Here is a 22,464-nt window from a genome sequence, read left to right on the forward strand (position 1 = left end):
AGTTCAGTATGGTGGGGAACCCGGTCTAGGAGGACTTGGGCACGGGGATTTTGTCCTGTTCATCTCAAGTGGGTGAGGCAGATGGGCTTAGCCGTCCCTTGGAAGTACTTCCCGGCAGACTCCATGAATGCCCCCTCGGGCGGCCCGCGTTCCCACCCGCGCGCCCCGGCCTCCTTGCCGGTGCCCGGAGGAGTCTGCAGCTCCCGGCCGGGGATGTTCGGCGGGCGAGCGGAGGCAGAAGGTAGGGCTGTGCGTGAAACGGGACTGTCGGAGCTATTTCGCCATGTTTGTGTTGCTAAGAGCCCTTTTTTTCCCCCCTTTGCGGTGGCTTGATGCCACATGGCTCCTCCGGAGCTGCTGCCGGGTAGACAGCGGGTGGTGTTTTTTTTTTTTTTTTTTCAATGTCCGCATTCCAGCTAATGTTGCGCAGATAAAATTCAAACTTGAGGTAAACAGAGGAGGAGGAGGAGGACGAGGAGGAGGGGAGGGAGCGGCGGGGGGGGGCTGTTTCCATTTCGAGATCCCACCTCTTCACTCCGCGGAGACCGACATCCCGAACCTAGAGACAACTCTCGCCTTTTTCCCACGTCGCCCACCTTTGCTGTCAACAGGAAACCAGGGCAGGGGGCGCACTTCTGGGAAAGGACGCGGGGTCGGGGCGCTCACGGAAGGCAGCCCCTCAGAACCCAGACGTCAGACTCCGGAGGGACGCTGGATGCCCGGGTTTGCTCTGGAGACCGGGGGCGGAGGCGGAGGCCGGGAGGGTGTTGGTCCCCCGTCACTCTGACTTCGGGACACCAGACCTTGTAGCCGCCACCCCACCCCAGGCGCGGGTTCCCCGCAGGCGGGGTGGGTGGGGCTCCGGGTTTCCGGACAGCAGTCACCTGGCTGGTGTGCGGGAGGCACTTCGGGTGGGTAAGTCTCCCCTGCTTGGTAGGACGACCGTAGAGGTGGTCGGAATGGGGGAATTTTAAAGCGAGCACTTGGTAAAACTGCGTCTCTTGTTTTGCTTTTGGGGTTTATTTTTCAAATTAGAAAAATCAAGACGTTGCCCCTGCTTTAATGTGTTTCAGCTCGCAGCTGAGCGGCTGCGCAAGTGGAGAGGAGGGCGAGGGTGAGCTTCGTCATGTGGAAACCGGGCTCTGACAGCTTGTAGCCAGCACCCCCCTCCCCCCCAGCCTTGAGCGGAAGGTGTGGGTGGGGTGGTCCCGGGAGGGTGACGTCCGAGGCGGGGTGGGGACCGGCTCGGGATCCCTCTGAACGCTGGGGTCCGCAGCGCCCTGGCCCGGAGGGGGTGGCCACGTGAGGGGGTCTGCGGAAGCTGCAGAGTTCAGAGCTGGGGGCGAAGTGAGTGACAGTCCAGACGGGGATAACACGCAGCAGCCGGGGCGGCGGACCGCGCGCCTCCCACGCAGAGCCGGCGTCCGCACCTTGGGCGGGTGGGCTCTCGCGGGCCGCTCCCGGGAGGCCGCTTCCGGGCCGGGCGCGCGGGCGCGGGCGGTAAACAGGGTGGCGCCCTCTGCTCTCGGCCGAGGCGCGCGGCCGACGGCGCCCGGGGCGGCACAGGCGCGTCGGCGGCGCTGGGCCGAGGTGGCGGGGACGCGCGCTGGCTCCCTGCCACCCCCGCGCGCCCCCGTGGCCGCCCGCCGGCCCGGCCTCTGTTTTTGTTTTGATGGAGCCCGCGTGCAGCTGGCGCGTGTCGAGTCACGTGCCTGAGGCGGGTGGGGCTGGGCGAGGGCGCGGGTAATGGTCGAGGCCCCCAACCGACTCTGTCTGCGGGTGACCAGCCGCTTGCTTGTGGAGTTCGTCGCAGTTGGTCCTCGATGAGCAACGTTTGCGTTAGTCGTCACGGCATCCATCCGGGCAAGGTTCGTGCCTGGGCTGGAGGGGCCGGCGGCCTGGGGCGGTTTGCTCAGAAATGGAAAAGACGTTACAAGTGTATTACAGAGAATGTAGGAGAGACCTATATGTAGATCTAAATCCTGGGTGCATATTGAGGCCAACCGAGAGCCTTAAAGAGAATTCCAGTACCCAGGCAGACCTATGCCAACTGCCCAAATTCATAGGGAGTCTATATAGAGTGTAATTTTACAGCTCCCCCCCTCCCCCCTTCTGATGCACAGTGAGGAGTAAGAATTTACAGAGGTAACCAGCTAGATGGGTTAAAGAGTTGTGAAATCCTCTGTACTTAGGGACTTAATAGTAAACATAGTTCAAATACTGTACTTAACATTGATCTGTTACCGAATGGGGTGTGTGCTAGGCACTGTGGCTATGCAAACATGGATATACTCAGTGAAATACTGTTATCTTCATTTTACAGTTGAAGCAGTGGAAGTTCAGGTTAAGTGAGAGTTGATCTGTGACTAGTAGTACCCAGGGAGGCAGATCCCAGAGCCTGTAATTTCAATATTACTTGCTGCGCTGGGGCAGGGGGATACTTTTTAACTTGAGAGCAATGTGTGGGAATAGGAATTGTTGTATGTATGCCTTAGGGCCAGTGAGTTCGCATACATAGATTTCTACTGTTAAGTGTTTTTGTCCAGAATGTTTTACTTGTTTGAAAAGGAGGAGAATCACTTGATGAATTCTTTTAAGGCCTGCAGGCTACCTTTTCAGGAACTTTTTTGTGAGGAGAGAGGTAAGGGATTCTAGTAATTTGAAGAGAACAGGTCCCCTGGAAGTGGTTTTTTTTTTTTTCTTTTGGGAATTGAACATACATGCAAAGTGTAAGGAAGAGTCTTAGAAGATGCTGATGTTTTCCAGGCATTTACATGCGCAGCTAGAGAGTCCTTAGGTAGCTGAATGCTATATAGTTGTGGTGGCCCCTTGTTTTGCTTCTTCTGTCTCTGGGAACATTGAGATGTGGGGGTAATCTTGTTTGTTTTGAAAACGTACATCGACGTGGTCTCTGAGGGTACTCCAAATAAAACAGTGAAGACAGCTTTCTCCCCGAAAACAAGGGATTCCAATTACAATATGTGACTGAGTTGTATTGTGGTGCTGTCATAAAGATCTTTCTATGTTCTTACTAAGGATTGCTGTCAAACTTGTATTGTTTAGAGTTTTAAGGATCAGTGTTGACATTACTTGCCGTTTTGGTGTGGAAAGTTTACAGATACACCCAGGCAAAACCTGACATAAACATGGTCCTGCGTGGAAATAGCTCTCCAGCCTTGTCTGCCTCCCTCCATTCTCTCTGGCTTGGCCATACCATTTGGGGTTTCATTGTACATGTCTGCTTAGTTTGCACTTTTACATCTTGGGTGCCTCCTTTAGTAAATTTCCCTTGATTTCTTTTCAGAAAGGTATTTAAAAATACCCTCTCTGTGTCATCTCTATCTCCTAGCACATTTATCTCATTACATTTATCACAGGATGTCGTATTGTATCTGTTACATGTTGGACGCCCCTACTAATTTGAGTTCTTCAAAGGTGGATTGGTACACTGTAAGCAGTTAAGCTCATTATGTTGCTTCCAGTTGCATCACACATCTTCATTCCAGTTGTCCTCAATTCCTCTGCTGTGAGCCACTAGGCTGAAAGCAGACATCTTTACATAGAAAACGAGGAATAGGAAAGATGGGGCAAAATACACTGTTTATCACTTACTTTCCAGTTTCATTCTGTTGGCCTATTGGACAGTGGATTTTCTTAGTTGCCAATATACACTGGGGAGGTGCTCAGACCACTGCTGCCTATTTGGGAAGGAAGAAATAGCATATTACCAGTTCTCATACTTTCATGTGCCATAGCAGAGTACAGATGCTACATCACATTTCATTGTACCATGATTTTCAGACTTCGTAAACAAAGTTATTTTAGAGCAGCACTGTCTTGGACAGCTTACTGGGATGAAAAATGTCTTTTAGAGCTGTCCAGTACGTTAGCCAGTAGCTACTTGAGACCATTGAGCACCTTAAATGTGGCTAGTGGGACATAGAAAATGAATATCTAATCGGTCCAAGAGCAGATAGCCATGAGTGGGTACTGTATTGGACAACACAGTTAAAATTCAAATCTAGTGTTTTAACAGGTGAATATTTAGGCTAAGGTATTCTGCCTTTAAAAAGAAAATCTCGATTCACCTTCTAGGGCTAAAGCCAGTGCTTCCTATTTGTAGATTATAAGGTACTTGCTGAGTTATTTTTGCAGGCCTGGGGTTTGAACCTAGGGCCTTCACACTGGGCTGCATCTCAGTCCTTTATTTTTTATCTTGAGACAAGGTCTCACTAAGTTTCCCAGGCTGGGCTCAAACTTGGAAACATCCTGCCTCACCTTCTCTGGGTTCTGGGATTACACGCCCTTACCACTGTGCCCAGCTGGGTTTGTTTTTTTTTAAACCTATGTGAGGCCTTCATTTTTATAGAGCACTGTCCCTGTGTTCCTTGAGTTTACATATGGTAGTTCGTGTGACTTTTTTTCAGCAGAGTGGAGTGGTTGAGAGTAATTATAATTAAGAGTAATTATTTACAAGTGGATGTGAGGCCTTCATGTATAAACCAAATGAAAGTTCTGTAGTTTAATCAGTACTTTTCTAAGATGCAGGAACAGTATTTGTCTTGCTGGCCATTGTATTTCCATTGCCCTGTGTGATGCTTGACACATACGGCTACTCATACATATTTGTCGAGCAAATTAATTTTGAAACAATGTAAAGCCTTCTGGGTATATTGTGGAGTTGAAGAGAAGGCTGAAGACCGTAAATGCACTGGCCACACTTTTCCCGGGCATGCAGGGGCTTCATTGTTAACTCGGTGACTTGGTTTTCTTTCCAATAATGTATGTAGCAGAAATTTTTACCCTTCTTTGATGACAGATTGTAAAATAAAATCACAAGATTGGTGCTCAGGTCGTATAGAAAGTTAGGATGTATAAATCAAATTAAAATAGTCATTTCTGTTGCTTCATGCACTTGTGCATGTACTTTTCAGAGGAGATAAGAGCATGCACTGAACTTTAGTTAGAAAAGTTGTTTTGTAAGCAAAAAGGTAATTGTATACGTTAATGGAGTCTGAAAAAGAGGACTGAAAATTTGCATCTATTTTGGTATGACACTGAAAAAACAAGTTCAGTATGAGAACATAAGTGGAAACATTGATTTCTGAAACCTCTAAATCTGAGTGTGGTAGTTCTGACACCAATACTATAATCTTCAACAAGAGGATATTTAAGATGTAAATAGAAGCATATGTTTAATTGTGTAGATAACTACTACTAGACTTTGAAATATTTGTATAAAAAGGTATGTGACACAGCAAAGGCCGAAAATTGTAGATTTTATTACATGTGGTAAATCTATATTGGGTGGTTGATGATGCAAGCAGATATGTGGTTTAGTACTTTCAGAAGATGATACTTAATCGTCTATCCAGAGTAGGCATCAAACTTAACCTACCTTGTACTATTAAGCTTGGCTCATCTATAACAACTTGTTCGTAGGACACATTCTGTCTTCCTGTCATTCTGCCACTCCATATTCCACAAATGAAAACTAATTTTACGATCAAGTAAAATGGAAATGCAGATTTGTTGTCAAAAAATTTGTAGAATACATTCCAAGATAAAACGTGAAGTGTTTGGGGGACCTTTTAAGCAATTTATAGTCCATTTGTTCTTTATGAATTTTTTTCAAATACTTCTGGTGTGAACCTTTTTAGTGGGGCAAGAAATATCAATCAGTACAACCCTTCCCCTCAAAACAAACTGTCAGTGGCTTGTCCCATTAATTCCTGCTGTTGCGTTTGAAACCAAACCAAACACAACCATAACAAAGCAGAACGCAATACTGCTGATAGCAACAAATGTTAACCTAACCAAACAAATAATTATTTAAAAAAAAAAAAAAGCTCGTGGGATTTGACTTGTTACTTTTGTGGAGAGGTCAGTCGCATGAAGGCTTTTTTTAGGTATTCTATGTAAATTACTTAGGACAAAAATATTTCTGATACTTAGATCTGCCTGGTTGAAAGTTAAATATTATTAGAAATAACACTGTAGGAAATTGAGGTGTATTTTGCCTAGAAAAACCTAGAGGATGCATGGATTCAGGAATACAATTTAAGAGTCACTTTAAAAGTTATTGAGAACTGTTTGCAGTGACCACAGTCACTAACTTCATTTAAGAATTGAAGGAAGTCACTGGTTTCATTTCTTCATCAGTGGTTCTCAAACTTTGTATGTATCAGAATCCCTGAGGGCTTGTTTGAGTCGCATTGGTGGTCATCACCCAGAGTTTTAGTAGATCTTTGGTGGACTCCCATAATGTACATTTTTTATAGGTTTCTGACTAATGCCATCTTTGCTGTTCAAAGAGCCACACTTTTAGAACCGTTAGATTAGGTAGTCTCTTCTAACATTCTTGTCTTTTCAAGTTGTAGCCCCTATCCATTTCTTGATTTCTCCAATGTTATGCCATTTAAAATTAATGAATGGCAAAATGAATTTTATTTCTTTTTTGTCTTGACGCTGGGGATTAAACCAAAACCCTTCACATACTAATAAGCTTGCTTTCTACCACTGGGCTATACATGCGGCACTGAGATTTTTTTAAAAAAGGGATTAGAGTTTTTTTTTTTAAGTTTCTCAGGAATTCCGTATATATTCCAAAACTCTTGAGTCTGTTAAAAAACTCAGATTGGGTATTCCTACTTAGAGTGGTCCCCTGTTGAGGCACATTGTGTCACTTGGGCAGTGCATTTGTTTATATACTGACTATCCTGAGCACAGGCCAGGCAGGTGTCCTTTTACCCAGTCAGTTCTTGTATTGAATAAATTTGATAGTTATCATTTTTATATTTCCTTTTATCCTATAAAAGTTAAAAATGTAATTTTGGTCATCTTATATTTAAATAATTGGACTGATACGTGGTTAAAATATTTGTAGTTTAGCGACAAAATTATTTGCCACTCCTTTAACCTTAATATTGTAGTAAATCTAATCAAGTGCCTTCTTGCCTTTTATGATACATTTACAGTGTATAACAGCACATCATAAGTTGTGAGCTCAGTAAATAAAAGGTTTTATGAAACAGATTTTATTTTGTTTTTTAAAGATAGTTTTTTGGGTTTTGGTTTTTAAAAATTTTTAATATTTAAAGGTCTTGCTGTATTGCCCAGGCTGGTCTCTCCAACTGTGGGACTTAAGGGCTCACTCTGTCTCAACCTCCCCAGTAGCTGAGACTACCAGTGTGTGCTACACCTGGCTTGAGAGAGAGTTTTTAATTTTTGGTGAAACTCCTTGGTTTTGGGTCTATAGTAGACTGTGACAGTGTTAACTCGGATGTCCTTTGTTGCAGGAGGGAGATGCCTATCAGGGAAGACCATAAAATCAGGTCATAGTCATTCCCTATTTTAGGGACCTTGGAGGAAACAGTAGTGGCTCTGAGGTTTCTAAATGAGGGACCTCTGGGACTAGAATATGGTAAGAAGGGGAGTGGGGCTACCAGCAGAGTTGTCCCAAAGCAGCCCCTGCAAACCTACCTGTAGCAAGTACACTAATCTTGGTGTGCATGTTTAGGAGGAAGGGCATGGTGGGGCTTTGGTGGAGATTCCAAGGCACTCTAGGAGGGCAGGAGGTGCTCCACAAGCATTCCACATAAAACTGCTGTACACCCCACCCCCAAGCTCCCAGCTTCAGGTGGACTCAAGGTCTGAGGTGAGCTGAAGTGACATTTGACAGTATGTTTTAATGTGAGTGGATTTATTGCAAAGGAAAGAAAAGTAAGATTTTTTTTTTGGAAACAATATGTATAACCTTACCTGAGAGCAGGGAAATAAAACTGAGTAGGTGAGGAAGAGGGGATGGGAAGATAAAAATGATTTTTTTTTCATTTCTGATAAATATCACCACTTACTATTATTTAATGCATATCAAATGCTGTCCAAAATTAGGCCCAGAGTTCATGCTGTGCTTAATATTTTTAGATGGCTTTAGTAGTTGTTAACTTGTTCAAATCATGTTTCTGAAAGGCACACGGGATGCTCATTCCTGAATGTTTCATTAGGAAACAAGTCATTCCTACAGCACAGGCCACGAATCTGGGTTCGGACCTTGGTACTCACTGCTTTTCACATCTACAGGTTTTAATTTTGTCTTGAAATACTTTAAAATCTTGAACCTTAAAAATTTTAAGTGTTGATTTAGTAAGCATGTAATAGACTGTATTTCTTGGATATCACCCTGGATTTTTTTTTTTTTTTTTGGTACCAGGGATTGAACTTGGGTCCTTGCGCTTGCACAGCAGGCGGCAAAGCCACTGAGCTAAATCCCCGGCCCCCTACCCTAGATTTTGATTTATTACTCTGAACTGAACTAGATGTGACTTGCAGTTTGGTTGTGTATAATAAGATGCGGTCATTTTTTGACTCAAACATCATCTCTGACACTGACTGTATGAAACTATTTTGAATTCTTCAGTCTTGACAGTTTGGGGCTGAGGTTAGCAGCCTGTGAGTGCTGGGAACCCCCATGAGCTAATTGTTGGGAAGTTGCTGTATGATCCAATTCCTGGTCCTGCAGGGAGTTTCTCCCTCCACCCCTTTCCTCAAGACCTTTAAAAAGTCCCCTGTGCATTAGAGAGCGAAGATGTTAAAGACACATACTGTTTTTTTTTTTTTTCTTTCATTGAGTAGGACGAGCACTTTAGTGGGTATGTGTGTCTTTGCCCCCTTGCCTCTGTTTTGGTTCCTTTCTTCCAGCTTGTCTCATCCAGGCCCCCAGCTTCTCAGGCAGATTGTTGCTTGGCCAAATCCTGCACATAGATTTCTTTTATGGTCCTAACTCTCCATTTCCCTCTTCCTTTTCCTGTCCGAAGTTCTCTTTTCTGTGCTGGCTGATCTTAGTTTATTGGAAGGAATACTGAGGTAGAGTAGTGTTAATCACTTTAATGAACAGTGGCTCCTTGGATATTGAGCCGCATGCTTTGCAGTTTGTTGCTGGGTTCCAGATCCCACTAGCTGTGGGTCCTTGCAAGAGTGCTTCTTTGTAATAGAAAGACTTGGATGGAGAAAGGTCTTACTGATCCTTAGATGCTGGGTGAAGTTGACCCATATGATAGTAAGGTCGCAGACCCTTGCAGGAGTGCTTAGGCTTTTTGCCAGATGCCTATTAGTAGAGACCAGTCTCAGAGTAGAGGTGGTGCTTTTGAGGCCTAGTGTGAGAAGATGCAGGACTCTTCAGCTTAGACTGTCTGAAGGGTGACTGGCCCCCTTCTTTCTTCTGGAGTTAGGGTGGGTTGCAAGGGGTCTTCTGCATGCTGTGCTATCTACCTTGAGAGCCTCAGCCATTGACCTGAACTCTCTGCTTGGTAAAGGTTGCTCGCTCAGACTTGGAAGATTCTTCGGCTTTCTGTGTCCCAGGAGACAGCAGCAACTTCTAAAGACATCCTTTGGGTGATGGCACTTAAACCACCAGGGGAGTTTCGAGGAGCCTGCTTAGCATTTCTGTTAATTCTTCTACAACTCATTAAAAGAATGCTATCTCAGATCTTTCTCTTGCACAGTTGTGCATGGACTGTGACCTTAAGTGCTTGTGTCCTCCTTTTAGGGGAATTTTTGTTAGTACATGCTGAATCTTTTCTGTTATAACTACACCAAGCTACTTATCTGTTCACTGTCAAGGCCGCTGGGAACTGTTTTTACTTTCTGACTTTATATTGATGTATCGTGTACTCATTGCACAAGTTGTCCATTTAAAAAAATCTGCAGTTCCTTTTGTTTTCAGAGAGTTTAATTATTGCTGTACTAAGAACACTTAATCACCTTTGTTGGTAGTATTCATATTCCTTTAGATTTTCCTATTTTTTAGCTTTTCAAGATTTTAAAATACTTTACATAGTCTCCATCAATTATGAAGGCTCTTCAATTTTTAGCATTTCTTGCCAAAAGATTCAGGTATTTGGTAGCAATAAGTGAAGCATATACATATTTTTAAAGGTCATTCATAGCATTTCTTTGGATTTTTATCTTTGAAGTTTATAGTTTATGCCTTTTGGTTTAGTTTTGAAAAGTTACTATGCTTATGTGTTTATATTCTGCTCCTTATTTTAATGGGAAAGTATACCAAGATCCCTCTTCCTTCTTGCTTTTAAAGGATTCTAAATTGACTTTCCTTCTGCTGCTAATTTAGTTCTGGAAAAAGAACAGAGAAATTTGCACTTTGCCATGTTATCTTTGTTACTACCTAAGGAGCAGTTTGCAAAAGGACTTGATAGGCTTAATGAATTAGTGCCCTATTTTGTCATTCCATATCATCTGCAGAATATTTCCAAGATAATGTGTTTTTCAAAGCTAAAAGACCAGGGCTGGGAACGCAGCCCAGTGGTAGAGCATGTGTGAGGCTCTGAGTTCGATCCCTAACACCTCAAAAAAGTAAGCAATTGAAAAATTATTTGGGATTCCAAACAACAGAAATGCTCTACAGTTTTAAAAATGATTATTGTGGCAGTAGCTGTAGAGAATTTGCGCTTGTGTGTGTGGGATGTGGTGGTGGCCTGAGATGCTGGGGACATTCTATGTCTAAATGGTCCCAGCCCCTTAACCCAGAAAGCAGTCCTACATTCTTGAGGAAAACCACAGTGGCATCCCAAGAGTCGCCTAGGAATGCCTGTGTTCTGACTGTGTTTTGTTGTTGGAGAGTAGCACTTGTTTTCAAGCACAGACTTGTAATTGTATAAGTATATGTATTACTTGCTAACCATATTTTCCGATCACTGTGCCTTTTTAGAGTGAATGATCTAAACTCCAGCAGAATTACTTGTCAGGAACATGTGAGGTCATGGATATTGCAACCTACAGCATGCGTGCCACAGCGGGCTGTTTGTTCTTATTGAAAGTTCTGAAAGGTTCGCCATCGCTGCTCTAGCATGTTTTGGATTGTGGAGTCTGGGTCACTTTGTGTGTGTTAGACTCCTCCTAATCTTCGACGTGGAGACTAAAAGCAGATGCAAGTAAACATGTCCTCTGTGGGTAAGCCTTCTGTCCAAAACTAAACAAAAGAAAACAAACCTTAGAGATATCCGGAATCTACCTGGAAGTTTTGTGAGATGCTGCTACACCATGCCCTTGCACACTGGCAAGTCAGTTTTGGGCCATTCCTCTCCTCATTTATTCTCTCTTCTTTCTACCTTTTTCCTCACTCAGTTGCCTCTCCGCACTCCATTATGGGCCCTTTTCTGTTTCTTTTGTTGTTCCTCCTTTCCCTTTGCTTAATTATATCTTATTAATTTCCATATTACTTTTTTTTTTTTTTTAGCCTAATGGCAGTCCGAAGCTAAAGACAACTTTTACTCTGATGTTTATTTAAGGCTATTGTAGCCTATAAAATTCCATGCTGATACAAAGTATTTCAGAAAAGTTTAGTATGTTTATGTAACAATTCCAGGTTCAGTGGAAAATACATATAAAGTATGAAAGTTCCCCATCTTGAAGGGCATTCTGGCAAAATTCATGTAATAGTAATCATGTTGGTTGTCAATTTCAGGACTTTTTCCATGTATTATAACTTTTGGTAAAACTGTTATTTGGGCTAATGTTTTAAAATTGTTTAAACTGCAACTATTTGGTATACAAATGTTAAATACAAACTATTATACCATTGGTAAGGGTCAGAGTAGCTTATAATGACCTTCAAAGCTAATATAGGCAGTTTACTTAAATTTCACACCTACTTAAAGACATAGGTGACCTCAATACCACCTCCTTACCCCTTCTATTTTTGGGGGGATAGGAAGTCAAAGTTAGGAGATTCACCACTCCTACAATGTGCAGTGAACATAGCAACATGAAGAGTATTTGAGTTCTAAAGCAGCTATAACTTAAACATTGCTTAGTTACAATGTGTTGGAGTAGGTGTTTAACCTCTTTGAAACTGAATTATAGGATGATTTTATTTGAAGATTCCTCCTAGGTCTGTGATGTACTCAGGTGAAAAATGTGAAACAAATTTAGCTTCTTCCTGTTACATGTTTGTGCAGTTGCAATTCGTGTTTTATCTGAAGTAGGTGTCATTCCTATTTTTCAGTGTAGGTATCATTCTTATTTTTTCTTGTTAGTGAGTCAACTCTTTCAACATATACTCTTGTCACAAGCAGATTGTTGTCTGAATCAGCATCCTGGTTGCCTCTGTGTTAAAGTGTCTCTAGCATTGTCTTATAAATAAGCACACACCCAGAGGAGGTCTTCCTAATTTCAAACCGGTAGAAGGGGCTGCGCAGGAATATTCCACAGATGTGTCGCTGACAGGTGCTCTTTTCAGGCTTTGATACCTTCTTACAGCCTTAGACACTAATATTACAGAGAAAATGTAAGAGAATTTTGTTGCTCTGGCTTTGAGATTCCCTTTATTTGGGCTTATGGGACAAGTTTTCTATTCTCAGTCAAACAGTGTGGCATAGAGACAGAAGTTTGCTGGGACAATCTGTAAGGATAGGAAAGGTGAGATGCATGGAAAGTATTGGAGAAAAACCTGGGAAGAAGACTGGAGATGTTTTCTGAGGTTATTGCGGTGAGCTTCAACATTCTTCCACCATGGTTCCCAATACAGTAGTTCTTGTGCCCTTCTTTAATTGTTTAAAACAACTCATTCTTTCAGTAAACAATTTTGAATGCCTGTTATGTGCATAGCATTGAGCCCAGGTACTGTGGAGGTTAGAAAAGAATTGCTCATCCAGGGTTTTTTGTGTGTGGGTATTTACTCCCTAGCTGGGTGCCCAGTGTGCAGGCCATGGAAGGGTGAAGGGCAGTGTATGTCTCAGCCAACCCATAGGAAGTTCCAGGCAAGAAGAGAGAGGCAGGAGGACAAAGGCAGTAGAAGATGCCGGAGGCCTCTGAAATGTGAGCAGTTTGAAGAACTAGTAGTTAAGAATGATTAAAGAGAACATTTATATACTCTTTTGGGAGAGTGCAGGGATATGGCTGGGTTAGGTTAGGACAGAGTCTCATGAGTTGGGAAATGGTCATTACATGTTTTAAGGTGACAAGCAAGGAGACCACTTGGAAACAGAAGGGAATATTTTTTATTTGGAAAATGTTAAGCTGTAGAAAAATATTACTATGAATACCTGTATACCCTTCAACTCTACATGGGCTCTCTGAGTGTTTTGAACCAAATGTGGCAAGTATATATGTTTATGTTATTCTACCTACTTGAACATAAGTTGCAGACATTATGACATTTCACCTTTAAGTCTTGATAAAGGTTTTGGTACAGCTGCAATATAGTTATCACATCTGTTACTGTAGTCTTGCTCCAATAATATGATGTAATATATAGAAAATATTTAAATTTGAGAGAGAGGTTTCTTTCATTTCCTTTTTAAAAAACCAAAAAGATTTGTCTGGCACAATGTATATTGAATGAATTGAGCCACAGAAACCATTTTATATATATATACACATATGTATATATGTATGTATATATACACACACACACATATATAGTCATATGTGGCAGTAAAACTAGAAAGAGGAAGCTAAGCTGATTGTATTCTGATAGGCTTTATTCATGTAGGTAAAATCTTAAGGAAGAACAAGGCATAGAAGAATGTAAAAAAGGATTTATAAACATTTGCATATAATATGATATTTTTAGAAGGATAGAAAATGAATTGTAACAGTTCATGCCTCTAAGAAAAGGAAATAGCTGGAGGACAGGGAGATTTGCTCTAAGTACCCTGTAAGTTGTTTTATTTTTTAATTTTTACTTGTTTAAACATAAATAGTAAATAAGCAAGTATGGACTTTCAGTTACTGTTAACTTTGTAATGTGCAGGAGAATATTTCTCCTTGTATCCTAAAGAAATTTGGAGAAGTAGACATGAAGCCAAGAGGTTGGAGAAATATTTTTATTTTTTCAGCTTTGAAGGGTGTACTAGTTATTAGGGCTGTTGTAACAAACTATGATACATAGACTGAAAGGTGTAAAAACAATAGAAATTTATTTCTCGTATTTCTGAGACGGGAAGTCTAAGATGGAGGCACTGGCAGATTCTGTGTCCAGTGAGGCCCAGCTTTGTGGTTCATGGATGTTGCTTTCCTGCTGTGTCCTTAACATTGCAAAGAGAGAAAGCAAGCTTTCTTGGGACTCTAAAAAGCATTAATTTTATAAGAAATACTTAGGGAAGAAAATTGTACCTGCACTAGATATATACAGGCTTTTTCTAGTTATCCTTCCTGAAATAACATGGAACAACTATTTACATAACATTTAGGTATTATAAGTAATCTAGAAATGATTTAATGTGTATTGGAAGATGTGCATAGGTTATATGCAAATACTATGCTATGCTGTATAAGGGTGTCAGGCACCTACAGATTTTGCCATGGGGGAATGGCCTGGAACTAGTCCTCTGTGGCTACTGAGGGATGAGTAATTCCAGGGTGAACTTCTGTGGTGGTATTCATCTTTTAGGAATTACTGTTTCTCAGGATTTTGAGATATGTTGCATGAAAAGTTAATTTAGGAGTTAACTCACCCAGTTTATTTTCTGTTTTCACAAAGTTTGAGGTTTTTTGGGGGGTTACTTTGGTACCAGAGATCGAACTCAGGACCTTGCACTTAGGAGGCAGCCAGTGGTGCCACTGAGCTAAATCCCCAGTCCAGCACAAAGTTTTTAATTGGTTCTTAGTGTGTCTTCTCTTGAAGGCCACTGTTTGCTAATCAGTGAGTGTGGAATTACTCCTGGTGTCTATTATGGTTAATGAAGACAGATGGGCCGCTCTTGACAGGTGCTTCTGGAACGTTAACATTTCAGCAGTGTCTGAAAAGGGTTGCTGATTGCTCAGGTAGGCCTTTCAGAGAGGAATTCTGCACTCTTTCAACAGGAGTACCAGGTGTGACTCTGCAGCTAAAGAAGTTTGATTTTATCACTTCATTCGTAGTTGATAAGAGATTGTGAGACTGGATGAAGCTAACCTTGCTGGCAAGTTTGCATAAGATTGAATACCGAAGTGTATTAATTTGCAATGGGATAAGTGCTGTAGCCTCTCGCAGGCTTGTCAAAAGGATAAAATTTGGACCATAACTTTACTTGATGAACACATAGTTTTGCTTGTCTTTTATCTTTATACGATGGAATCATACTGAGTTTATTGTTCTATACCTTTTTTATTCCTTTCTCTCTCTCTCTCTCTCTCTCTTTTTTTTGGTACCGGGCATTGAACTTGGGACCTTGTGCTTACGAGGCAGGCGGTGGAACCACTGAGCTAAATCCCCTGGCCCCTCTTATTCCTCTTAACATTAAGATTTTGATATTTAACCGTGCTAGTGGTATGTACCTATAATTCATTAATTTTCATTCCTATATAGTTTCCTGCTGTATGTACATGTCACAGTTTCTTTCTCTACTCTGCTTCCTTCTGATGTTTCTGTTTCTGATGTTCTGTGAACAACACTGCTGTGTACATTTTAAAACTTGCCTCTTGGAGGTCTTGTGTGTATGTATGTGAAATATGCATGGGCATGTGTGTATGTATGTGAAATTTTTCAAGACAGTATTCTCTATTAAGAGACAAATTTTATAAACTCGAATATTTACTCAAACAACTGTCAACATGTCAGTTGCACTGACATGAGATTACTAGTACGGAATTAAAGCCATTTATATTAAGTGAAGTCGGTTGATCTCAAGTTCTGTCTTCAGTAAGTGACAGTTTTGTTAAATATGTAGTTTGCATTTGAAAATATCATAAAGCACTGAAAGATAGTAACCTCTCATAATATTGTCAGTGTATTTTATAACTATAAAATTGGGGTATAAAATGTTTGTTTTAATCTCCCAGTTCTATCTCCACCCCTATCCTTTCTTAGGAGTAATTTATCACTAAAATCAAAAATGTATTCAATTCATCTTTATGCTCAGCAAAGCCATCTCTATACATTTTTGTGTGAATTATTTAAAGAAAAGTGCATAGAGGGAAGACCACCAAAAAATGTATATACACTTCATGAAAAGAAAAACTGAAAAACTTGTGTAAATATTTTAATATTAAATTTACTGAGACGTCATGAGATAAATGCAAGTTGCCTTTGGCCTCTACAATTACAAGAGGTGTTCAAAGTGGTGACCGTTAGCTTCCAGGCATTTGTTAGTATGGTGAACTGCTGCTTGGGTAACCATTGAGATTGCTGCATATACATTTTCAGTTTCTTCTCTAAGGGCCTGCAGTATAGTGGGGTTTCTGTGATATACGACATCCCTTAGGGTCCCCCATACGAGGGTCACACCATCTGTTGAAAAAGCATACTATTTTTCTTTTCCAGAAGTGTGTATACATTTCAAAGTTTCTCTTTCAAAATCAAGAAATTAATGTTGTATGATATTTTAACTCCAGGCCTTATTCAGAGTCTGTCACTTATTCTTCAAATATCTTTTTGTTTGGTACTGGAAATCGAATTTGGGACTTTGTGCTTGCGAGGCAGGCGGCAGAATCCCTGAGCTAAATCCCCGGCCCTCAAATATCTTTATAGTAAGACATTCCCAGATGACGTGACATAGTCTCTTTTTAGCTGGCACATTTCCTTAGTTTTTCTGTTTTTCTCTTGGTGTTGACATTTTTGAAGAGTACTAACCAGTCCTTATACATAGCCTGCCTTTTAGGTGTAGTTTGTTAGATGTGTCCTCATGATTAGATGCAGGTTTTGCTCTTTGCCAGAAATGCTACATGGTTAAGACCTTTGATCCTTTTCTCTCGGGGTGGGGGGGGCGCTACTCTTCCCTTTTCAAATAATAACTATCTCATAGAGCAGTATTCTTAGGTTTCATTACTATTCTATTATTCAAACTTTTATGCCTAGGCTTTAGAATTCATTGATGCATTTTGCCTGAATCAGTTGTTAAAGTGGTTTCTTAGTGAAGGTTTTTTGTTTTTTTTTTTTGTACAGGGGATTGAACTCAGGACCTTGCACTTGTTAGATTTGTAGTTTTATCATTCTTTCTTCATTTATTAAGCTCTCCAAAGAAGAGCTTCTTCTTATCTCTTTTCCACAGAGTAGATTCCTGTATTTTTAAAATGTTTGTTTGTTTGCTTTGCAGCATTGGAGATTGAAACCAGGGCCTTTGGACATCTTCAGCCTTTTAAACTGTTTTTCCTTATTTACTTACTTATTTTTTTGAGACAGGGTCTTGTTATGTTCTAAGTTATCCAGACTAGGCTTGAATTTAGCATTCCTTCTGCCTTCGAATTCTGGGATTGCAGGTGTGTGCCACACCCAACTTTTATGTTCTTCTTAATAGAACTTCTTTCGATGCTGAAATTGTCACATGTTTGTTCAGTAGGAGCCACTAAGGCCAGCTCCTCTGTCGTTTTGTGTTATGGATATTAGCCTCTTATCTGGGATGTGCTGCAAACATTTTCTTCCATTTTTATCTGTTATTTTTTCCCATAGGTTACTTTTTAAGCGCCGGCTATAGAACCCAGGGCTCTATGCATACTGCATGTGAATCAAGTGCTCTAGAACTTTAAAAAATGCTTGTTTAGTCAAACTGATCAATCTTCATTCTTCCTCACTTTGAGACATAGTTAGCAAGCCTTTCCTCACCCTCGAGGTTAGGAAGAGTTTGCCATTTTCCCCTTTAGTACTAGTAAGACTTCATTGTCTTAAATTTAGACCCCCAGTTCATTTGGAGTTTATTCTGGTGTGTAGTATGAGATGTGGATCTAATTTTATCTGTTTCCAAATGGGTAGCCAATTGTTTTAGTACCATTTATTAAATGATCAGCTTATGTACCACTGGTTTTTAGATGCTACCTTTACCACGTACAGTCCTCAAGCTGTTTTTTTTTGCCTTTCTGTGTTAATCCATTGGTTTGGCTGTCTGCTCATGGGTCAGCACCACACTTGCCAGAGAAGAGGCAGCTCCATATAACTTAATGTTTAGAAAACTAAGTCCTTTCCTCTCCAAGACTATGCGTTGTAGGGTTTTCCTAGCTGTTTTTGCTCATTTGTTTTTCTGTATGAGGCTCATTAAAAAAACTTACTGATGTATTTGTGGGGATTTCATTAAATTTATAAATTATGGTGAACTGACATTTTTGTGATAACTTTTTCTATCCAAAAATAAGAGATCTGTTTAAGTCTTCATTTGTATCTTTTTAGGAATGTTTCCAAGTTTTCCTCTGTTTGGTTTTGCACATTTCTTATTAAATTTATTCTTAAGTATTTTATTTTCTTTGTGCAACTTATAATTTTTAATTTAATACATCATGGGTATCTTAACAGAGCAGTACATGTTGACCCATTTCATTTTTTTTTAAACGGACCTCAGTTTTCCTCTATTGATGTATTTTATGCTGCTTTTAATTTTTCCTTCTTCCAGACAATACTGTGGAGAATACCCTTGTACTTTTTGCTTGATTGGGTTACTGTATCTGTAAGGCAGATTTCTAGAAGTGAAGTTACTTATTAGATGCTGCCAAATTACTCCCTAAATCTATTTGACAAACTTTAAAAATTGAGTAAACTTTATTGTATGTGTCTATTACTACAAGATATTTAAAATTTTGTTTAAAAAAAATCATAAAAGTTAATTCTAATAAAAGATTAAATCTGTGCTTTCATTAATATGGGAAATATAAAGATAGCAGAGGCTGGAGAGTGTATCTCACAGTGGAGCACTTGATTAGCATATGTGACAGCTTGTGTTTTATCCCTAGCACTACACACACAAAAAAGCAAAAATCATAACATATCTTAAATAACTACCATGTGGTTTTGGAAATCAATTGTATGTTTATTTATATACATTTTAAAATATTAAAAATTATCACTTAAGTAGACCTTGAGTTGGCCCTAAAGGAAAGCATTACATCTAGGTTAGTGGAGAAGACCAAGAAAGGGGATTACAAATACAAATGGCATAGACTGAAGTAGAGGTAAAATTTCACCATGTCATGTGAAATTAGTGAAATAACTGCCCTGGATTCAAGTAATGTTTATTATATTCAACAATAAAGTAAGGGGGGAAGTTCATGGATGACTTAGGACACAAACAGTTTAGGTTTGATCTACTCGACAGCAGAGGGCCTTCTCAACTAGTAATCTCTTGCCATGTAACAAATCGCCCCCATGATTAGTAATTTAAAATAACAGTAAACATTGATTATTTCTAATAGTTTCTTTGGACCAGAGATTTGAGAGGTTAACAGGGTATTTCAGGTTTTTAGGGTCTTTTCTGGTATTGAAGTCAAAATGTTGGCCAGGCTACCATCTCTGAGGGCTGGGGGTTGGTAACAAGTTGGTCCTGCTTGGCCTCAGCTCCTTTTTATGTGAGACTGTCCATAGGGCCTACTGTCCTACGACCCGGCAGTCTTGCTTCTCAGATTGTGTATTCCAGGGAAACCAAGCAAAGCATCAGTGCCATTTTTGACCTAGCTTTGGAAACCACACAACTACCTACCACTCTTGCCACATTCTGTTCCTTAGTTGCAAGCCATAAATTCAGCCCATATTCCCGAGGGAGGAGCTAGGCTTCACCTTTTAAAGAGAAGTGTGTCAAAGAATATGGAAAAAGGTTTTGAAACCACTGTACTTCTGTCTTATATTCTAAAGAAGGGGAGTGATGTTAGAATTTGGAAAAGGAAAAAGAACTATGTTATCTAGAGGAAGATTAATCCGGTAGCAATGTCAAAGATGAATTGAATTCTCTTATTTTGTTACGATTTTTTTTGTAAAATAAAGAATTGAGATATAAGAGGTAGATTCATTGAACAGTCAAGTGATGATGAATTTAGTTGAGACCAGTAAGAAAATAGGACACATGGTAGAGAAGATACAGCAGAATGACAAGAAAGAAGAAGAGGATAAAAGTGATCAGCAGATTGATCAGGCAGGCATGTCACAGTTGGAAAGATAAATCAGTTTTGATGGGAGAAAGGGTACTTACTTGGTTTTAGACATTTCAGGAGAAATTTGTAAGGTGTTGGGAATGTACAACTAGAGCTCAGGTTGCAGTGTCTAACCAAAGAGGCACTGTCTTGCCATCCCAGCAGTGATGGTTAAGTTTTTCCAGAGCTGAGAATGTAGAGAAAACAGAGCACTAAGGACTAGGCCTTTAGGGTAGGGTAAACTGTGGTTTGGAGTATGGTTAGGGAGGGAGCCAGATCTGTAGTATCAGAGAGAAGGAAGAACCAGCTGTGTTCTTGGCAGGAATGGGAAATGTGGAGTGATCAAGAGCTTGATATGGTGCAGAATTTGAAGAGAATAATATTTGAAATAAATTCATTTGCCCGCACGATTATTATAGGTGACAATAGTTTAAGTGGAGTAGAACAATTTTGGAAATTGGATTATAACATTTAATTTGATGATTAACTTTTTAGAAAGTGTTTGAGGTGGGAGGATGAGTGGCTGGCTTGCAATTCATCTCTTAGATTTTGAGGTCTCACATCTTCTTGCCTCCTTTCAGCACTACAGAGCATCCCAGGAATGGCACTTCTGCTCAGTTCTTGGATTGAGGGGAATGCAGAAGGATTTTACCTCACTTGTTTTCAGGAAATCTTTTTATTGTAAGTGAAGTCAGTCCCCCCTTTTTTACTTCACATACTGCTTTTAGCTATCCTTGTCTTCTCTATCCCCTTCTTTTCCCTTCCTCTTACATGTGTGACTCTAAGGCCACAATCCTATACAAGGGATTACTTAGTTTTCTGCATTTTTACCTCTCACCTTTAAATATGATTCTGTTATTCATGTTTCGTTAACTAAACTTACAATTAATACGAAAGAAATGTGAGTAAAACAGTAACTGACAAAAATAAGTACCAAATTGAGAGATTATTTAGTGTTTTTTACATTATACACCTGTACATGTATTTCATAAATTTTCAAATTAGTAAAATAATTGTTGATAGGACCGGGGATTTAGCTCAGTGGTTTCACCGCCTGCTGCACAAGCGCAAGGACCTGAGTTCAATCCTTGGTACCCCCCCCCCCCCAAATTGTTGATAGAGCAAAAACATCAAAATACTTAAAAGTTTCTTTATGTGATAGGACCTATTTTAAAATTTCTGTAAGAATTTGAGATTAAATGCACCAAGGAATTGTGCAATAAAACATTGGAAACCCCAGAAATTAAATCTGAGTTTTCCCTACCAGTAGTTGTGATGATGCTTATTTTGTTTTGTTTTTTTCTGAGTGTTATTTTTCTTTTGGAAAAATTTTGGGTCTACTAAAGATTTAGAGAAACTAAACCACAGTGGCAGTAATTACTGTAGTTCCAAATTAAAGAGTAGCTTTTATGCTTTGATAAAAGAACTATTGTTGATAAGTTCCTTTTAGTATAAAAAGATAAGATTGTTCTCAGTAACATTGTCTTTGAATAAATAGGGCAGCCTTAGATGATGCTGTTCTGCAGAATGCATGGGAGGTGTGCATGGGAAGAAATTAAATGGGTCAGGGTTTGGTGACAAGAGAAGCAGAAGTGAGGAAGGCCAGAAAGACTTTGCATGGGTAGCATAGATGATAAATGACTGTGAAAGAGTTTGAAAATGGAGGGGTGTGCAGGCTCTAAACATGTCAATAATGTCAGGTAAGGTCTTAGTTTTCGTTATACAGATATTAAGCTTTCTTTGTGTCTGTGGGTATGAGAAAGGGGGACAGAAAAAAGGATTGAGGATGGGTATATCAGGACATCACTGTTTTGTTTATTTTCACTATTAAACATCTTGGTATATTTGTAAAAATTCTATTATGACTTTTACTATTTGTACCTGGGCAGTTGATAAAAAGTTAACCTGGTTAATGGATCTATTTTGCTTTTCTGCTTCTCATCTATCCTAGCCCTGCCTCTTTCCTGTGTTTTCTCTTTTGAGCATTACTAGTCCTAAAACTTCTTTGCTCAGCTTTTCTGTTCCCAGTGTCCTACGCGTGCTGACCAAACTGTCACCCTCCATGCCCCTCTGCCTCTAGAATGTACTGGGAATTACTCTTATCACAGGCTTCTATAACACCTGTTAGTAACATCTCTTTATGTGTTTGTTTTCTCTAGTAGCCTTTTAGAGGGAAGGACCAAGTCATGCTCATTTGTGTATCTTCACATTGATTAAATGTTAATGGAAAGAATAAATGGTGTTTCCAAGCTTTGTACTGGGCATGATCACTGTGCATCAGTGTGGCAGTGCAGTCATTGACCACTGGGGGTTGGGAGATACATGACTAGAGAAATGACCACACAGATGGCAAAGGATCTGAGGCTGACTCAAAGATGAGGAAGGTAGAACTCCTGATAGTGCTCTATAAAGTAGGTTTCAGTGATGGTTTTGGAGTTGAAAATGATGTTGTATGGTAAGCATTGCAGCCTTGTGTGCAGACTGCTGGAGGAAAGGTAGTTCATTCACCCTAGGGAGGTCTGAGAGGACTAGCATTGGAGTTGAGTCTTGCAGAGTATGTAGTTACCACATGAAGAACATGGTGTTTCAAGACAGCATGTACCCAAACTGTTGAAGTGGGAAGGGTTTTTTTTGGAAAGT

The 22,464-nt window shown here is 40.3% G+C and overlaps 1 long non-coding RNA gene across 14 annotated transcripts in view; it reads left to right on the forward strand.

The window, feature by feature from the left end:
- Positions 1 to 22,464, forward strand: part of LOC110344248 (uncharacterized) — a 216,833-nt gene that overhangs the window by 2,302 nt on the left and 192,067 nt on the right. For 7 of the 14 annotated variants that reach the window (XR_015448614.1, XR_015448612.1, XR_015448616.1 and 4 more), the window contains exon 1: positions 4 to 20,505. The exons of 1 other annotated variant lie outside the window; for it this stretch is intronic. This is a non-coding gene — a long non-coding RNA (uncharacterized LOC110344248). Of the gene's footprint in view, positions 1 to 3; positions 20,506 to 22,464 lie in introns of those variants that run through there. 6 more of the 14 variants (XR_002386691.2, XR_015448621.1, XR_015448623.1 and 3 more) reach the window with 4 other exon arrangements.

The sequence above is a fragment of the Heterocephalus glaber genome, unplaced genomic scaffold, assembly GCF_053883595.1.
Source record: "Heterocephalus glaber isolate CG9 unplaced genomic scaffold, H.glaber_assembly_v1.0 deba00000546, whole genome shotgun sequence".
In the NCBI taxonomy this organism is placed as follows: Eukaryota; Metazoa; Chordata; class Mammalia; order Rodentia; family Bathyergidae; genus Heterocephalus; species Heterocephalus glaber.